Genomic DNA, 18,741 nt, shown 5'->3' on the forward strand with positions numbered 1-18,741 from the left:
ACACATCATAACTTGTGTTACTTGTAGCTCCAAATTTGATACATCTGTGGTGCACTGCAGGCAGCAGATTTGAAGCGTCAGCAGCAGCGGTACCTGCACTTACAGTGACAGGAGACATTGATATGTTTTATTTATTGTTTAGTGGCCTGTTGTGAAGTTTCCTTGATTCAGTTGCAGAAACCTGTAAACAGACAAAAATATAATCTATAGTCTTTGATGTTCCAAATTCAAACTACAGTATGTTCAGAGCAGATGAATTAAGGTTGATTATTGCAGTACTTGATGCTACATGTGCACAATGAGCCACTGAAGACAGATGGCACCTTGAAACAGGTTTTGTCTCATTCAATTTGTAAGGCTGTTTCTGTTTGACTAAATAATAATAATGATGCTAATATTTTGTATTCAATAATCTGTTTCTCCACCTCTTCTTTATATTAAAAGATCTCCAGTACCAACACAATGATGCTATCGCTAAAACTACCATTATACCTGCTACTTCTTCATGATAATCATCATCAACATCACTATTACCAGCACCAAAATCAGAGCTCCTAACATCATCAGTTCAGCAGTGCAACAACAACACTGACACACAAAACTGGTAATGACCAATAATGCAACATCAGTAATGTAGTTCAGTCAGAGACATTGCGGCAAAGAATCGACCATTTAAAGCAAATGTTTATGAAGTTAGATTTGGTGGAAAAGGCTCAGCTGTTAGAGGGAGCTCTCAAAGAATCCAAGCAGCAATGAGGATTCTGTTGGCAGAACTAATCCTCCTTAACAAATACATACATGAACAGTAAATCTAAGTGGAGTCAACAATGTAGAAAAGCTTAGCCTATAAGGAGGAGGCTGAATTGGTGGAGGGAGCTGTAGCAGCGAACAGTGTGGGCAGCAGCAGAGTGATAGTGACGACTGTAAGGCTGCCATGTCCACCTGTATGAATATGATTAAATGTTACTAGTAAGTAAGTAAAGCTTTATCTGTATAGCACTTTTTAAAACACACAGTTACAAAGTGCTTCACACACATGAAAAATACAAATGAATAAATAAATAAAATTATATTAAAACACAGCACAAAACCAAACTGAAACCAACCAAAACATAAGACGGGGATGGATATCTATAAAAAGTTTTGCCTATAAAGATGTGTTTTCAGAAACTGCTTAAAGCAAATAGCAAATTTGATAGTTTGGGGAAGATGATTCCAGAGGTTTGGGGCTAAAACAGCGAAGGTGTGATCACCTTTTGAACTAGTCAGCTGTTGGGACCTCACCACATGGGGAACAAAAGAAGGGCCTACATGTAAAAAGCAAAGCTTTAACAAGGAAACAGCGCCAAATCCCCTCAGGTCCAGTAAGTTGCACCTGAGTGTGAGATTTAAGTTTGAATCCAAATCCTGGAGTCCTACTGGACGAGCCGCCACAGGAGCGCAGGAAACTCCTACGATGTGGCCATAACGTCACCAAGCCTATAAAGCTCAGAGCACACCCCTCACTCATCGCCGTTCCACTGAAACTTCAATTGCTACAGGAGGTGACTCAACGTCAACGTCTCGCTGGACGAGAACAGACTGTTTTTGTGTTTGCTGAACACATTTTTGGATCCCGAAAGAGATCGTTATACACCACATAACGATCTTATACCTGCAGAACGAAGATACAGAATTTCACGGAGAAAAGGATAACCGCTGCACCCCACTTTCTCCCCACTAAGTCGACTCTGCTGTTTTCCTCTGCTGCCGCCCGAGGACCAGCCTTGCCGTTGAATCCGCCTACAAAGCAGTGCCCCGGCCACCGTCAGTATCCGAGCCTGAGAGGACTCCGCGGGATAACCCAAATGGACTGAACTCATTGCATCGATTTCAAGAGCTATTTCAAGTAAGAGGCTTGTGTCTGAGAAGAGATAGGTTTATAACTGTGTGTTATTTTTTACCTGAGCTTCATTGTTGTGATTTTTGCTTTGCTGTGGGAAATAAGCTCCGCCGTGAGTTTTCGTGCTTAGAATGTTTCATTATTTGTATCAGTTCCACGCTGCTGGACCTTTGCTTGTGTGAGTTTCCTGTCACTGTGTGTGGGACCAATTTATCAGACAAAAGTCCAGTAACACAGCTGCTGAATACAAGTTCACTGCCGGGTTCCTGTGTGATAAAGGGGTAATTATTGTGTCTTGCCGCGGCATTTAGGATCTTATGTACCTTGCTTTGTGTCTCTCTCTCTCTCTCTCTCTCTCACACTAACCTACACGCCTGACGCACATCCACATACATACACATCCCAAACAACCCACAGTGGTGAGAGTGGTAGCCTTACTCAGTTGCACCCCACACCATCTTGAGGACGAGTAAAGTGCGTCCTCCATTTTGGTTCTTACTCCCTTTGTTTAAGTTTTGCGCACCATTTTGGATCATCACATGACGAGCCACCCATGTGGTCGCGTCCGCTATCTTCCTCACCCCCCCCCCAATATTTTAAATATTGGCATTTATAAGTGGACAACCACTTTTTTCACATTTTGATTATTGGTCCCTGATCCCATGGTGGTGTCCCATAATTTTTAATCCTTATGAATAATTCTAGCAATATTAATAATTGTATTAATATTAATAAATATCTTTGATATTTGCTATTAACCAAACCTGCCCTACCAGATTCCCAACGCAGCTGATAGCCAAGCAGCTGATAGCCAAGCAGCTGATGAATTAGCCACTGGTGTTGAAGCATGAATGAAAAAGTGCAAATGACAACAACATAATGTTAACACCATAGACTGTATATAAAGACACTTAGAAGGTTTTGCTTGAGTCATGAAGGTCATTACATTACATTACACACACACACACACACAGAAAATAACAGAAATGATTCATTATGTCTCTCAAAAATTTATAGGCATCTTTATATGACTTGAACAATGGATGAGAGCATGAGCCTGCCTCTGAGCTCTGTAGCTCAGCAAATACTGGCTCAGAGAGAGAGAGAAAGGGAGAGAGAGACAAAGAGAGACACAGAGAGAAAGAGGTGGGGGAAGAGAAAGAAAGAGAGAAGGTGGGATGAGTAAAGAGGGAGAAAAAGAAATGAGACAGAGACAGAGAGCACTTAGGGAGCTGAGTAGAAAGAGAAAAACAGAGTGAGTGGGCAAGAGAGAGAGAGAAAAGAGAGAGGAGGAAGAGAAGAGGATGGAGGGATAGAGGTAGCTCAGGGAGGAGAGGAGGGAGACTTGACCCAGATTGGGAGCCTAACAGCAGCAGAAGCTGAGTGAGCTGGTGAATGTTTAATAGTGCCAACCACTTGCATGCTGACACTCACTCACACACACACACACACATACACACACATACACACACACACGCGCGCACGCACACACACTGTTGACTAGGACTCTTGTTGCTGGAGTTCAGCACAGGCCTGTTGAATTACTGTGGTGGCGATGTGATGATCTATGTAACCAGAATAAAAAGTGCAGTCCAACCATGCACTGGATTTACTGGTGATGTACAGTGAGTATGGCCATGGGAAAAGTCTGCATCAGCACTACAGTGATGGTCAATGTGGAAATCATCCATCCAGCATCTGCAGTGTGTACAGTATGTACGTATTTAAGGTGTATGACTACTACATAAGCTGCAAACGTACTCCTGCACACACACAAATGTAGACTCTACTTTATTCTATTGATCCTCTAATGTTGATCAATTCATTAAAAATGTCTTAAATCCCTTACCAAAGCTCAGAGGACCAAAACATTACAACAGAATGAGTCTACAGTTACACATTGTTGTTCGCATTTTTTGACAGAAACAATGAACACGCTGCTTCACCCAACACTTTACATCTGTCCTGCAGCAGCACTTCAATGGATGCTGTTGGAGAACTGTTTAATCTAGCATCATTACTGCATTAGTGTTGCAGCAGCCACTGCAACCTGTTCTCTCTAATGAGTGACTCCATTCACAGGTAACCTGAAACTTAACATTTTGCTTATGTTTACAGCATTTCCTACAACAGTGATTAGAATGAAATTAACAAAAAAATTTGAAATTTAGACCAGACGTTATTGTTCTTATGTAATGTCACATTATAACATTATTCTGTGCTGGAGAAAACCTTTTCACATATGATCCTATGGTTGGGCAATATGGATAAAATCTTTATCACAGTATTTGCAATAACACAATACTGATACATGATTAGAAATTCAATTGAGAGGCCGATAAGATAAACAGATCGGAATGTCTGTTTTGGCTAATCCAGTGACTTAAATGGCTAAAACAATTAAGGTACTTCATCACTTTGACTCAAAAAGTGTGTAAATCCAGTAAAGGGCTGTGTACGAAACCACCTTGTTCACTCACTCACTACTCCCTATATAATAGACCCCCAACAGTTTACTCTATAGTGAGCAGTAAATTGAGATTTCATACAGTTGTAAATCAGACAAATTTTTTTTGCGTCACCACTGACAGGAGTAGAGTTGTCCGACTGTAATCTTCACATAAAATATGCCGCATTTCATTTTGGGATTGTTAGCAGAAAGTAGTGCACATGCAGTGGACACTTTTTTCATTTCATTGTGGGAATTTTTTAAATGTTGGGAAAGTGTGTCTGTCACGGCATTTCCAAACAAAGGGCATGACTCCTTAACTGCTTTCTGGTTGTTTATTATAGAACAAAACACCATCAACTTACAAGAGGCACTGCACGATTAAATATTGTGCAGCCCAATGCTGGACAAATGGATGATAGTGGTCACCAGAAAATAAGGGCTCCCTACTCACCCAATCTAACACAAACCAAAGGTGATAACAGGCAGGTGATAAAAGGCAGGGGATATGATACAGGTGATATCAGCGGAGGACACACAAAAATCTGTACATATGCAACCTCAGTGGGCCCCCTTCCCCTTTTAATACACTGAATCAACAAGTAAACACATGCATCTGTAGTGGTTATTAATGAAGTGTTTACAACACATTTAAGAAATTCTGCACAATTTGAAATAAGCACATTTCCACCTTCCTTTCTCAAAATACTGTAATTAATGTGTGAAGCTTTCACTATGAGGTTTTAGAACATTATTTCCTCATTTATTTAGGTCTTCATTATAAAACCACCTGACTCTGGCCACTACACTGAAAAAAGATTACTGTATTTCATAATGAAAGACTGAATAAAAATTCTCTGAAATCCTGTTTATTTGCAGAATGAATTAAGGTGAATTAGTTTCCAACAAGTGGTAGACCAGTCTGTTGCAACAAAGAAGTAGCATTAACAAAATGTAGAAACTTGAAGGTACAATCCATACAAAAAAGGTAGCCTCAGTATTAAACTTGAAACTACTGGATAAGAACCTGCTATCCCTATATATTGCCATAATGCTCAACCCTATATGATCCTAATAAATGTACTACAGTATACATTATGTAACTTCATTTGATCAGCGTCACCAGCTTCTACAGCAGACAGAGCCTCACACTCTAATCTCTCCACTGCTCCAAAGGTCACAAGTTACAGTTCATGGACTTCTAAAATTGTAAAGACTGGGCATGAAATTAGTGAACTACTAGTTTTCTTCCTGGACCTGGCAATAAACCCAACTTTTTATGATAAAAAAAGTTGAATTTGCCCATTACCCGCGCAAGTCCTTTTACAAAAATGTAAAGCTTGGTTCCAAGGTCATAAAAATGTTTCTTAATGTTGAGGCAAGGTCAAGTGAAAGAGAAACGGGAGAGCAACAGTGTAGCATGAAGAATATGGAAAACAGGAGGAAAGGATTAGTTAAATAATATAATAATATGTGGCTATTCCCCAACACCCCCCCCCACCACCACCACCTTCTCCTGTCTCATATACACACAAATGCACATGTACAGTATACTGCATTTTTAGTGCAGCAATACTGAATCTCACCGCTATGCAGAACTAAGCAGAAATGAGTCTGAAGTCGAAGCTGCACTGTAGTCTCTTCTCTGTCTTTCTGCATGTCACCCTGTTTCTTTCTCTCTTTGGCTCTCTCTCTCTGTTTGCCTTGTTTCAGAAGTCAGCATTCTTGTTCATGTTTCCAACTCCAGTGAGTCATGCTTCTCTATCTCTGTGTGTGTGAGTGTGTGTCAGGCTGCTATTTCAGCACTTTCCAGTGCTATCGATTCAAACCAGCCTGCAGGGGAAAAATCAGGCCCCTTACAGCCACACACACACACACACACACACACACACACACACACACACACACACACACACACACACACACACACTCCTACAGTTATATACTACAGGCACACAATTGAAAAAAAAACAGATGTACACCCACTCATACACATAATAAATGCACACATTATGACATTTATATACAAGAAACTATACAAAAAATAAAACATACTTTTAAAAATATTACAATAATACATACATATGTACTGGAGTTGGTGATCATGTGTTTTTGATTGTATATTTTCACACAGTCTACATATGCTTGTGTATACAGTATGCATGTATACTGTATGAGTATGATGATGATTGTGTTCATGTAGGTTTATATGTTTGTGTGACCTTCACTTACAGTACTATAGACCCAGCAGGGAGGGGAGAAGAGAAGTTATGCACAAGCAGTCTGATGACTCAATACTACGCTAAAGCCTCTACTGTGTGTGTGTGTGTGTGTGTGTGTGTGTGTGTGTGTGTCAGCAGAGAGAGAAAGAGAATATGTTAATGTGTGTTGATTTGCAAGGTTAAACTATTTCTGTATTTCTGTTTACCTTTGTGTGCGTGATGAGGTCTGGAAGCATAAGTACAGTTATTTGCATGTGTTAATAAGTGAGGTATGACGTGTGTGTGTGGTCAGTTTACCAAACGCTATGTGTCCAAAACAGTTTGAGAGCAACTAGATTATTTGTGTGTTTGCAAGTGTGGAAGAGAAAACAAAACACAGATATGTGTTTCCAGTGAGGCAGGACTGTGTGCTTGTACTCCCAGTCAAGGTCATCCACACAAGCAAGCAAACGCACACACACTCAGTGGACACACTCTAATAGTTACTTGTATTTGGACACATGTGTTGCATATATGCATGCAGCCTTACACACACACACACACACACACACACACACACACACACACACACACACACACGCTTACCCTCCAGTGCTTGAGTGAAGGATACGCAGCAGGTGTGGGTCAAACCAACAGAGCCACATCACACCTCTCAGCATGGTGTACTCCTCCGCCGCTGACCTCAGCTGAAAATAGAACCAGGAAGTAGTTATTTCAGGACCTCATTTCCACCCACAACAGGGGTAGACCACAATTAGCACAACAACTCTGTCTCTCTGACTGCCTCCTACTGACGCTCCACTACCTACCTCACTGTAATACCTGAAGTGTGGTGAAGAAATGAAATGATTTCTCTCTGTGGTATTTATGCTGCGAAACAAGCTTCATTTTAACATTAATGTGCGTACATTATATGTCGTCATCATCATCATCAACTCTCTCCTATATAATACATTTATGTAGTACTACTTTGCTGTGTTGAATACTTCTTGAAGGAAACATGATTGCAGCCTGGATTACATTCACTAATTCAACATGTCGTACAAACTTGTTTGTTTCAAGCATATCTCGGCCTTTAGGCCACTAAAGTACTCTGAGGTTGAGGTTAGCAAAGGATTGTGGTTTTGGTAAATATTGAGAAAGTCAACATGTCCCATCTCATGCTTCAAGTCAAGATTGACTTTTTCAATATTTAACCAAGACCACAATCTTTCCCTGAAATCAACCATGGTCTTTGAGCTGCCTAAACACAACAATAAAAAAATGAATCATGCTTGATTGCAATAGGTAGATATTGTTGGGAAAACAAATAAAATATGTTAATGAACACTTTGCAGATATGTTTAATGTAAATGTTTCCTCCTGTTAATAAAAAACATAACGCATTCCTATGGAATATATTTGCTAATGCCATGTAATATCATCATCTCATGCTTTTCTAATCAAAAAGCAGATGTTTGTATCTAAGTAAGCAGACAATCAAAAAGGAGACAGCTCTCGATTGCACCTGAATAGCATTAAGGTGTTGATAGAAATAGTTCAATTCAGAGTTGAGACCAGGAGGCAGAGTTGCAGTCCTACACGCTTCTCTGTGCTTCCATTAGAGCAGTTACCCACCCAAAACTCCTTAGTAAAGGTGTCTGCCACCCGGCCACTTAAATTAATAAAATCAAAAGTTAACAGAAGAGAAGTTATACATAAAAACCTAAACAAACTTACCATAGCTGAAATAGCACAACAAAATAGGAGAATTAAATGTGGACTCTTAAACATCAGCTCTCTGTTATCTAAAGCTGTACTAGTGATCAACTTAATATCAGAGTATCATATTGACTTATTTTGTCTTACTGAAACCTAGGGTCATGAAGAATATGTTAGCCTAAACGAATCCACTCTGCCCAGTGGTGTTAATACTCACATTCCTCGAGACACCGGCTGAGGATGTGGAGTTGCAGCCATCTTTGATTCAAACCTATTAATGAACCTTAAACCTAAACTAAATTACAACCATTCAAAAGCCTTGTTCTTAGTCTTTCACACCCAACATGGAAAACAGGACAGTGAATTCTATTTGTTATAGTGTACCGCAGTCCTGGTCAAGTTTAGTCCTTATAACAGATAAAGTAATTATTGTAAGTGATTTCAATATTCACATGGACGTTGAAAATGATTGCCTTAGTACTGCGTTTATCTCATTATTAGATTTGATTGGCTTTTGTCAGAGTGTACATAAACCCACTCTGTTTTAACCACCCTCGATCTTGTTCTGGTATACGGCATTGAAATTGAACATTTAATAGTCTTTCCACAGAATCCTTCATTATAGGACCATTATTTAATGAATTTTCAACTCCTATTACCGGACTACACGCCATTAGACAAAAACTCCTACTCTAGATGTCTATTTTATAGTGCTGTCGCTAAATTTAAGGAAGAGATTCCATCTGTATTTAATTCAGTGCTATGTCTCAATATAACAGAGGACTCCTATGTTAATTTCACTCCAAATTGACTATCTTGTTGATAGTGCTCCAGGCTCACTACGAATGACACTCGATTCTATCGGCCCTCTAAAAATGAAGATAATAAAACAAAGAAGGTTAGCTCTATGGTATAACCCCCAAACCCGCAAATTAAAGCAAACATCGCGAAAACTTGAAAGGAAATGGCGTTAAAACAATCTGGAAGAATCTCGTTTAGCCTGGCAAGATAGTCACCGTAATGCCTATTACTCATCATTGATAGAGGAAAATAAAAACAACCTCAGGTTTCTTTTGAGCACTGTAGCCAGGCTGACAGAGAGCCACAGCTCTACTGAGTCATGTATTCCTATAGCGCTCAGTAGTAACAACTTCATGAGCTTCTTTAATGATGAAATTTTAACTATTAGAGAGAAAAAATTCATCACATCCTGCCCTCAACCGGTACCGATTTATCTTCAAACAGGAACCTTAGAAACAGCTGTAAAACCTGATATATATATATATTTGGACTGCTTTTCTCCTACTGACCTTCTTCAACGATTTTTCCATCTAAGCCATCAACCCGTGTCTTAGACCCCATCCCAACTAGACTGCTTAAAGAAGTGTTACGCTTAGTTAGCACTTCTTCATTAGATATGATCAATATGTCTTTATTAACAGGCTATATCCCGCAGTCTTTTAAAATAGCTGTAATTAAACCTCTTCTTAAAAAGCCCACTCTTGATCCAGGGGTTTTAGCCAACTATAAACCTATATCTAAACTTCTCTTTCTCTCTAAGATCCTTGAGAAAGCAGTTGTCAATCAGTTGCGTGACTTTCTAAATAACAATAGTTCATTTGAGGATTTTCAGTCAGGATTTAGAGTGCATCATAGCACAGAGACAGCACTGGTGAAAATTACTAATTACCTTTTAATTGCATCAGACAATGGACTTGTCTCTGTACTTGTCTTGTTAGATCTTAGCACTGCAATCGAAACCATTTACCATCACATCCTATTACAGAGATTGGAACATTCAATTGGCATTAAAAGAACCGCACTAAGCTGTTATAAAATCCTATCTATCAGATCGATCACAGTTTGTACATGTTAATGGTGAACCCACCATGCACGCCAAAGTTAGTCACGGAGTTCCACAAGGTTCTGTGCTTGGACCGATTCTATTCATCTTATATATGCTTCCTTTAGGCAATATTATTAGGAAACACTCATTGTAAAACATTGTTATGCGGATGAAACCCAATTATATCTATCGATCAAGCCAGATGAAACTAATCAGTTAGCTAAACTTCAAGCATGCCTTAAGACATAAAAACCTGGATGACCTGCAATTTTCTGATGTTAAATTCTGACAAAACTGAAGTTATTGTACTTGGCCCCAAACACTCCAAGCCATTATCTAAAGGTATAGTTACTCTAGATGGCATTGCCCTGGCCTCCAGCACCACCGTAAGAATCCTTGCAGTTATCTTTGATCAGGATTTATCCTTTAACTCCCACATTAAACATACTTCAAGGACTGCCTTCTTTCAGCTACTTAACATTGCAAAAATCAGGCATATTCAGTCTCAAAATGATGCCGAAAAACTAGTGCATGCATTTGTTACTTCTAGGCTGGATTATTGTAATTCCTTATTATCAGGCTGCCTGAAACAGTCCATTAAGACTCTCCTGTTGTTCCAGAATGCTGCGGCATGTGTACTGACAAGAACTAGGAAAAGTAAAAAGAAAAATATTTTTCCAATATTAGCTTCTCTGCACTGACTCCCTGTAAAATCCAGAATTTAATTTAAAATCCTTCTACTCACCTACAAAGCTCTTAATGGTCAGGCACCATCTGTATCTTAAAGAGCTCATAATACCTTATTACCCCACTAGAACACTGCACTAGGCTTAAGACTTTCCTCTTTGATGATGCTTATAGTTAGTCCTGAACCATCCCTTAGTTATGCTGCTATAGGCCTAGACTGCCGGGAGACTTGATGCACTGTGCTCTTCTCTCCCCCAATCCCTCTTCATCTGTATGCATTTTTATCCCATTAATGCATGTTACTAACTCAACATCTTCTCTCTCTCTCTCGCAGTTTTGTGCTTTCTCGTTTCTCTCCTCTCTCCTTCTGTTGCTTTCAGCAGGTATTTCTGCCTTCAGAGCTGCAGAGTCTGGATCTGTGATTGTGTGGCTGCCGCCAAGTTCCTGCTCAACAACTGCTACTACAATTGATATTATTAGTCTTATTACTATATTTATCATTATTATTCGTATCACTATCATTCCTATTATTATTACTTAATAAATATTAATATTACCACTACCATTACATTATTATTATTTAGAGTCTGGTTCTGCCCGAGGTTTCTGCTTCTTAAAGGAAATTTTTCCTTGCCACTGTCGCCAAGTGCTTGCTCATGGTGGGATTTGTTGGGTCTCTAAATAATATTAGAAAGAGTATGGTCTAGACCTGCTCCACAGTAAAAGTGCAATGAAATAACTTCTGTTATGAATTGGCGCTATATAAATAAAATTGAATTGAATTGAATTGTAAGACCCTAAAACCACTGTATGTAGGACAGAGTTAAGATAACAGGTACCAGTAGATCTCTCTCTCTTAACTCTGTCCTTTTATCTTTTTGTCTCTCCTTCATTTGCTCCAGGTTTTAGTTTCTATTTCCTCTGTATTATGTCCTCTCTGTCTAACTCATCCTTTCTCTCTATTCTCCATACCATCTCCGTCTCTTTATATTGTTTTCCTGGATTTACCTCTCTGCCTTTGTTTCTGTTTTCTATCTCTTGTTCCTTCTACTTGTGTTTTATCCAGCATTTTTGTCTTGTTTCTCATCCATTCTTTACCTAGTCTCTCTCTGCCGGTTTTCTCAACGCTTGGCAGGGGTACTGTCTTTTCTGCAGTCTATGTTTGTGAGTATGTGTGAGTTTACAGTCTCTGTGTAGTCACTCAACTTTGTGTTTATGTTTTTCTCCCTTCATGCATATATGAATCAGCACATAAAGTATAGGCAAACGAGACAACTGAAATTTTTTGTGCTCATGACCACTGTGAAACAGAGGCTTCAACCATGGTACAAGGACATATTGTTTGGATGACACCCCACATAATAATAGAAGTGACATTAACATGGGCTCAAATAAAAGTCAGTAAGATTTTGACTTGCAGTGTGGGAACTTTGCTTAGTTTCAGAGTTTTCTGGTTTTAATCTATACTCAGATTTCTTAAGTGTTAGTTGATATAATGTGTGCACAACTTTTTATTTACACATTTTTAAAACTTTTCAACATCTACAAATCTTTTCTACACATCCACGAACTAAGTATCTTATGCAGAGATTTTTAATAGGCTTACAAAAGGTGATATACAACTACACATCATTTCACAAGCTCAAAATGGTATTGATTATTGCCCATACACAACAGCAAGTACTTGATAACCATTCAAACCTTTGAAGTGATCTACTGAAATGCACCAGTAACTTTGTATATGGAACACAGAGATGAACATTGAAGATATACTGTATGTATGTGTATCTAAAAACATCAAATCAAGGAGTTTATTGTAGCTGCATACATCAGTGGATACACTGTCTCCAATCTCCAAAGATTGTGTTTTAGAGTCTGGTTAGTCATTAGCCTGTTCAACAATTGTAGTATACTCTGTGCACATAATGGATTACTGTTTTGGGAATCAATTTAGCAGTCAGTATAGTATCATCACTAAAAGTCACTGCAGGAAATCGTGGATTGAAAGATTGAATCAGAAATGAATGCTAATCTGTCACTGAGTGTGTGTGTAAACAGTCAAGTGTGTATTTATAATGCATAGCTGTGATAAAGCTGGTGTATAGCTGTTGTAAAATGGGATCACAGAGTAGTTGGCTAATCTTGCTGCTTTAGTTAGTCTCATCCTCTCACTGTCTCTGTGTAAGGAAACTATCACACACACACAAAAATGCAAACACACTTGCATTGCACAGCATGAATGCACGGCCTACACACACACACACACACACACATCCATTAATCTTACAGGGAACATTTAGACTGCAGAGGGAAATAGTCAGCCAGAGTTCCTCTATTGAACAACTTCCAATATGCACTGTAAACTGATGCATCACCATCTTGGAGACAGTGACATCACTGGAGATGTGCCTAATTGTTTTCTTTTTCCCCCCCTTTTTTTTTTGCTAATCGTGAAACAATTAAAATCCATTTCTCATTTCCTTGCTTATGGAAAGCTGAATAAAAAATAGAAAGCGTAAATTCTGTTTTTGTTATTGGATTGAGTCACTTGCCAAACTGATTACTTCCCTGCGTGGTACAAAGCTCCTGATAAAAACGCTGACGAGCTGTGACGAATGTTTTCATTTTTCTTCACGTTATGCTGACGCACAGACTTTTTTGTAATGTATAATGCATCTATTGGTTATCTTAGACTATGGTGATATACAGGTATACAGTAATAAAAATACAATTGCATTCAAACTGTCAGTCTGTGTGTCTATCTCCTTTTTTCTTTCTCGGCATCTTTCCTTGCGGGACAACACTTTTCTGTGACGATTTGCTTGCTTTGGTTCCCGGCCATGATAAGAGTTATATTTTTGAAGCCCATCAGGCCTGTTTCTCTCATTGAGCTGTAACCTCTTGTCTCCATTGACTCAATTAACCCATAGGCTAGCGCTGCATGGCTGTTGTCTCTACAATCCTTCTAAAATGAGTGCACCCCTTGAAAGAACAGAAAACCAGATATCAGTAAATTAAATGGGTTTTTTTAATTCATCTATGCAAAATGTTTTCACCGTGAATCTTAAATGTTTATAATCATTCGTCCAGATTACTCCAGACAAACTTTGTGAGTTGACAAAACAATCTCAACTTGAGGTTGAATCTGTAGCTGTTCTTTTGATTATATCACATGATCTTCGTCAGCAGTGGCAGTTGTCATGGAAATGTAGATGTTCAAATTTCCGTTTTTTGGGGGAGCACTTTAAGGACTTGAAGGTCCATATATATTGACTTTGAAGTTGAGTTTCTAAGATCCATCTTTACTTTGGAAACAGCAGACACTATCTGCTGAAGATCATGTGATATTATTGAAAGCTCCAGAACAGCTACTAAGTGGACCTTGGGGGGAGGTTGTTTTTTCAGCTGCTGTTTCGAAGGTCATAGGCTTATTCGCTTTCTTGCCTAGAGTTAGATGAGAAGATCAATACCAGTCTCATGTCTGTCCATTAAATATGACACTACAGCCAGAAGCTGATTAGCCTAGCTTAGCATAAAGACTGGAAACATGGGGAAGCAGCTAGCCTGGCTCTGTCCAACGATAACAAAATAAAAGAAAGTGTAAAAATGACTCCAACAAGACTCCAGGAAGCCAGATCGGCCAGCCAAGAAACAGTCTGGCACATAACCCCCTGATAAAACCACAAACTGTCTTGTTTACACTTTTGTATGAATTAAACAAACAAGATATAACATGGTAATTAGTGAGCTTTAGAGGTTCTGTTAGACAGATTTTTATACCTTTGGACAGAGCTAGACTAGCTGTTCTTCCAGTCTTTATGCTAAGCTAAGCTAACTGTCTCAGACAAATCTGAGAGTGGTACTGATCTTCTAACTCTTGACAATAAAGTGAATAAGCGTATTTACCAAAATGTTGAACTATTCCTTTAGAGAAGACAGACCACCATGCAGTTGAAACCTGGCCTATATGTGACTCCCTAAAACCTAAAGTATTCAACTTTATGCCTTCAGGCAGTAGGTATACTGTTACACCCAACCTGAGCTGGTCAAGTTCATGCCAAAGCACCTGTCACTCATCTTGAGTGATTGGCTCCAACACAGTGAAAAGACCTCCTCTTGAACCTGGTGGTTCTGTTGTTGCTGCCTTTGGAAGAGATACAACACAGCCAGTTTATCACAGTCTCTAAGAGGTGCTTTAACTTATTGTAATGGATATCTGAATACCTGATAACTGCTGTAACATCAGTTCTTGTACGTCAGTTATTAAAGTAATGTAAGTGGGCTGTTCAACCAAGTATTGTCCCTGTTTTCATTATATATTGATCCTCAGAGCCTGTACACTGTATCACACCTATTGATTTATTGCCACTCCTCATCCTTACTGGAAAGAAAACTTCAAATCACCATTGCCTCAAAAAGTTGGCCTCAAGACAACACATGCAGACACCACTAGATACTAAAAGCTATCTTATAGCCTCCAGGCTCCCTACTCTGGTTGTCACTGTTTGTTTGTTGTTTGTTTGGATACTTAGAGTACTGAGATTTCAGTTTTTAAGATGAGAAGTATAAATTCAACTCCTGCATAAATCTTCGTTCCTGTCTGTCTACCGCCTGGCTCCCCATGTGTTCTTCTCTTCTTTACCATCTTTCTGTGTTTATTTCATTTATATCTCTCTACCTACAGAAGTGTGGAGATCTCTCTTCCTCTTTCCCTCTACCTTTCTGTCTCTGCCTGTGTCTCTGCTTTAGGACAGATAATTAATCTCAGATGGAACTCTGAGCCCCTCTCCATGTTTACATCTCCTGTGTGTGTTTGTGTGCACCTCCTAGGTGTCAGTGTGTGTGTATATGAGTGGGTTTCAACTAAGTGTATCTCCGTACATTTGTATGCACGTTTGTGTGTGTACAATTTTGTGTATGTGTGTGTGCCTGACTTGCTAATTTGATTAAGGGGTGTAAACAGTTAAGCTAATGGTAATGACTACCAAGCAGTCTGCTGCTGTAGCCAGTGGGCTTCATACTGATTACTATCATCATGAAGATAAACCCACGGAGCAGCATGGGTGTGTGTGCATGTGTGTGCGTTTGTGTGTGTGTGTGTGTGTGTGTGTGTGTGTGTGTGTGTGTGTGTGTGTGTGTGTGTGTGTGCACAGTAAGCCAGTAAGCAATGTGTGTTTGTTTGCGGTCTGAATATGTATGTGAATGTGTGCACATACTGTGTGTTTCCTTATTTGTGTGGCGGACCAGTGCTAAAGGCTTTATGCCTGTTTTTCTGTGTGTATGGAAGCCAGTCTCTAATCTATTATAGCTCAAAGAGAACTACAGTAGGCAAAGATAAATTGCCAGATTCCCAGTATTAACCCCACTGAGGCCTATAATAAAACAGTGACGGTAAACATCTTGTCCATCACCAATGATACAGCCTCCCTCTAGACCCACAAATTCCACAACGCAGAGGTAACGCTCATGATGATCATTTCCCCAGATTGTGTTTAAATGGGTACACAGGGCTGAATGGTTTGCTGGCTGTTTCATCATGTTTTTACTTCCTTTACAGTTCCGGGTTAATGTACTGGTACTTCTTGGAATGATGGATTCATTTTTAATGGAGACCGCTGTCCTGAGAAGACAATGTCATCTGCCATCTTGAGGAGTTTAACCAACGGGTCTGTTCTGTTGAGGTATGATCATGTGTATGAAGAAACAAAAAGCAACCCAACAAGTCCTTCAACCTAAACAAAATAAAGGTTGTTTGTCATTGCCTTCCAAAATGACACATGCAAGCTAGTCTAATATGCCATCCCTCGGCAGGATGACACTGTTTTTCAGTTGCAAAAATGATTCATACAGGCTTTTGTATATGCCACCTGATCCTTGAATAAGTTTAAGCAACTAAAACTACTTGGTTATGGTTAGGGAAAGATTGTGGTCATGGTTGGTCACAGCATGTGAAGGTCTCAAACACTTTGTATGCACAACCACCCACCCTGGCCTCTTCCCTAAGAGGTTTTTAACCACGCCACACTATATCCCTCTTGGCTTCTCAGAGATAAGGGTCATTATTTGCACAGCCACGAGCAGTTACATGTCAGGAAAACGTAAACATAGGCTGTTTTAAGTGTTTAAAAAAAATTACCAATGCTGTGTTTTTCTGATGAGTACAGGGGGAGTGAGCAAATGCTCAGGATGCAGCACGCTCTTTGGCATCATCTGTGGATCTTCACTTCCTGGTGATTAGGAACTCAAAATGAGGAACTCAAATAATTTTCTGTTCTTCTGATGTCCTTTTGAATCTCAAATTTTTCAATTCAATTCAATTTGATTCAATAATATATAACTGAATTCTAACTGTTGCAGAACAGTTTGCATCAATAACCTACTTATATACTTTAATCTGCAGTGGAGTCGTATTCTGATATGTTCCACAATATGCTCCTCTGTTCCCCTCACGGCTCTCTGCTCAGCATTTAGGTTCACACTACTCACACACACACACACACACACACACACACACACACACACACACACACACACACACACACACACACACACACTTGTACACGCTACATGCACAAACACAGGCATGAAAGCTCACAAGCAGAGATGCTAACAAACAGAGAACACACACACAAACACGCCAGCACTCACACAGTGGCAGAATGCAACTGGGAGGCTGCTCCCTTGCCTTGCCTGGAGAGGGAGAAGCTTATTATGGAGCCTTATTGAAGGCTTCAAAGAGTTTAAATTAGGGTGGAGAGGAGGGATTAGGAGACGAGCGAGAGAAAGAGGAGGGGAGAGGCAGAGGAAGAGCGGGTTAAGTGAGAAGAAAGGAGGTGGATAGAGAGAGGGAGGAAGTTGGAGAAGAAAAGAGGTACAAATAGAGAGGATAAGATGTGAGAAAAGGGATATGGGGAAGTTGGAGAGGGGAGGGATGGAGAGGGCATGGGGGAGGAGAGAGACAAATGGGAGGAGGTGAGTCAAAGAGTTTGCTGGCTCATGCTGATCTTACACTAGACGATGTTTGAAGTGATTTCTGAGTTTATTTCCAAGTGGAAGTCACAACACTCGCTAGGAGTAAAACTAAGTCACAGCAGTCTTAATACAGTCTTTTCTCATAATGACTGTTCTCACAACATCAAACACATGACACTGTAGGAAAAGTGTGGCTGCAGGTGCAATGGATAAAACAGTCTGTGTTCATCTCATGTACAAAACAACATGTGTAACCTTGACAGAACAAACAAAAGATGTACACTACAGTACAAGAGGGTGTTGTATGCTATACAGATTGTAAAGACCCTTGAGGCAAATTGTGATTTGTGATATTGGGCTAGATAAATAAGACTACATTAGCCTTAGAAACAAACAAAGAAGTAAAAATAAACTAACACCGACAGTATCTATTGATATCACTTAGCTTCAGGATGTTTTTCAGTTGGTGTGAGTTTTGTCCATGCCCTCAGGTGAATGATTCAACCTGTACATTACTGGTATTAATAAAATGTTTATGCTATTGTTGACATTTTCTCAGAGTAAAACTGAAGATCTGGGTCCTTGATGAAAGGTCAGTGAAAGGATTTCATAAAATACTCTATATCAATATAATGCATGACCAAAATCAACAAGAATTTTATAAAACTTTTCATTGACTGAAACAAAATAATTTTTAGTTTTAATGCACAAAAACTAGGTTAAAAATAGATAAAATTACAAAAATGTGACAAAAACTAATATATGTTTTAAACCAGAATCTGGTGCCAAACTTAACACTGGAAAGAGATGCATTATGAGAGACTAAAGGTCCGTTAATGTATGGTTAAGCATTAACATCAACCTGCAGGGTACAGCTAACATTTGCTCAATACTGACACAATTCACTGGACATTGTACTGAGTTTGTATCTGACTTTGTAACAACACACGGACATAAATTACAGTTTGTGAATAGGGAGAAA

At 39.4% G+C, this 18,741-nt stretch overlaps 2 long non-coding RNA genes across 2 annotated transcripts in view; one reads left to right on the forward strand and one right to left on the reverse strand.

Annotated features, from left to right (window-relative positions):
• Positions 1-36: 36 nt before the first annotated feature.
• LOC122881306 overlaps positions 37-18,741 on the reverse strand; it is a 105,399-nt gene continuing 86,694 nt past the window's right edge. The window contains exons 5-6 of the long non-coding RNA XR_006379142.1: positions 7,139-7,239; positions 37-181 (exon numbers count right to left, since the gene is read on the reverse strand). This is a non-coding gene — a long non-coding RNA (uncharacterized LOC122881306). The remainder of the gene's footprint in view (positions 182-7,138; positions 7,240-18,741) is intronic.
• LOC122881307 overlaps positions 1,569-18,741 on the forward strand; it is a 31,328-nt gene continuing 14,155 nt past the window's right edge. The window contains exons 1-2 of the long non-coding RNA XR_006379143.1: positions 1,569-1,888; positions 16,345-16,468. This is a non-coding gene — a long non-coding RNA (uncharacterized LOC122881307). The remainder of the gene's footprint in view (positions 1,889-16,344; positions 16,469-18,741) is intronic.

Source organism: Siniperca chuatsi, linkage group LG9, assembly GCF_020085105.1.
Source record: "Siniperca chuatsi isolate FFG_IHB_CAS linkage group LG9, ASM2008510v1, whole genome shotgun sequence".
Lineage (NCBI taxonomy): Eukaryota > Metazoa > Chordata > Actinopteri > Centrarchiformes > Sinipercidae > Siniperca > Siniperca chuatsi.